At 32.9% G+C, this 1,595-nt stretch overlaps 1 protein-coding gene across 1 annotated transcript in view; it reads right to left on the reverse strand.

Moving 5' to 3' along the window:
• PLXDC2 (plexin domain containing 2) overlaps positions 1-1,595 on the reverse strand; it is a gene marked incomplete at its 3' end in the record, with an annotated part of 202,662 nt that overhangs the window by 135,534 nt on the left and 65,533 nt on the right. The gene's annotated exons all lie outside the window — the stretch shown is intronic.

Consider the following 1,595-nt stretch of genomic DNA (forward strand, 5'->3'; position numbering starts at 1 on the left):
GATTTGCATATGTTGAACCAACCTTGCATCCCTGGGATGAATCCCATGTGATCATGGTGTACAATTTTGCATATGTGTTGCTGTATTCTGTTAGCTATTATATTATTGAGGATTTTTGCATCTATATTCATCAAGGATATTGGCCTGTAGTTTTCTTTTTTAGCTGTCTTTACCTGGTTTTGGTATCAAGGTGATGTTTACTTCATAGAATGAGTTTGGGAGAATTGCTTCTGTTTCAATCTTTTGGAATAGTTTGTAGAGAATTGGTGTCAATTCCTCTTTGAATGTTTGGCAAAATTCTGCTGTGAATCCATCTGGTCCTGGGTCTTTCTTTGTTGGGAGCCTTCTGATAACAGCTTCAATCTCTTTTATTGTTATTGGTTTGTTCAGATTTTCTACATCTTCTTGGCTCAGTTTTGGGAGCTTGTGTGTGTCCAGAAATTTATCCATTTCCTCCAGATTTTCAAATTTGTTGGCATATAGTTGTTTATAGTAGTCCCTAGTAATTCCTTGTATTTCAGAGGTATCAGTTGTAATATCACAATTTTCATTTCTAATTTTTGTTAGTTGGATCTTCTCTCTTCTTTTTTTATGTAGCTGTTCTAATAGTTTGCCAATTTTATTTATCTTTTTAAAAAACCAACTTTTTGATTCATTGATTTTTCGTGTTGTTTTTCTGTTTCAGTTTCATTTAGTTCTGCTGTGATCTTAATTTTTTCTTTCCATCTACTAACTTTGGGTTTGGATTGGTCTTGTTTTTCTAGTTCTTTAAGGTGAAGTATTAGGTTGTTCACTTGCCATCTTTCCATTCATCTGAAGTAAGCATTTACTGCAATAAATTTCCCCCTTAGTACTGCAGTATCCCATAGGTTTTGGTATGATGTATCATTGTTTTCATTAATTTCAATAAATTTTTTGATTTCCTGTTTGATTTCTTCTTGGACCCATATGTCATTAGTATCATTGTTTTCATTAGTTTCAATAAATTTTTTGATTTCCTGTTTGATTTCTTCTTGGACCCATATGTCATTAAGTAGAATGCTGTTTAATTTCCATGTGTTTGTATAGTTTCCAGAATTTCATTTGGTATTGATTTCTAATTTTAATCCATTGTGGTCTGAAAAAATATAGGGGATGATTCTAATGTTTTTGAATTTGTTGAGACTTGATTTGTGACCTAACATGTCATCTATCCTGGAGAATGATCCATGTGCTGATGAGTAGAATGAATATTCTGAGGCTGTTGGACGGAATGTTCTGTAGATATCTGCCAAGTCCAATTGGTCTAGAGTATTGTTTAGATCTTGTGTTTCTCTGCTGATTCTTTGCCTAGGTGATCTGTCCAATATTGATAGTGGGGTGTTTAGGTCCTCTGCTATTATGGTATGTGTCTATTTCCTTTTTTAGGTCTAATAGAGTTTGTTTTATAAATCTGGCTGCTCTGACATTGGGTGCATATATATTTATGATTGTTATGTCTTCTTTATAGTTGAATCCTTTTATCGTTATGCAGTATCCCTCATTATCTCTTTTTATGTTTTTTTGTTTAAAGTCTATTTTATCAGATATAAGAATAGCTACTCCAGCTCGTTTTT

Source organism: Galeopterus variegatus, unplaced genomic scaffold (assembly GCF_000696425.1).
Source record: "Galeopterus variegatus unplaced genomic scaffold, G_variegatus-3.0.2 Scaffold2652, whole genome shotgun sequence".
Taxonomy (NCBI): domain Eukaryota; kingdom Metazoa; phylum Chordata; class Mammalia; order Dermoptera; family Cynocephalidae; genus Galeopterus; species Galeopterus variegatus.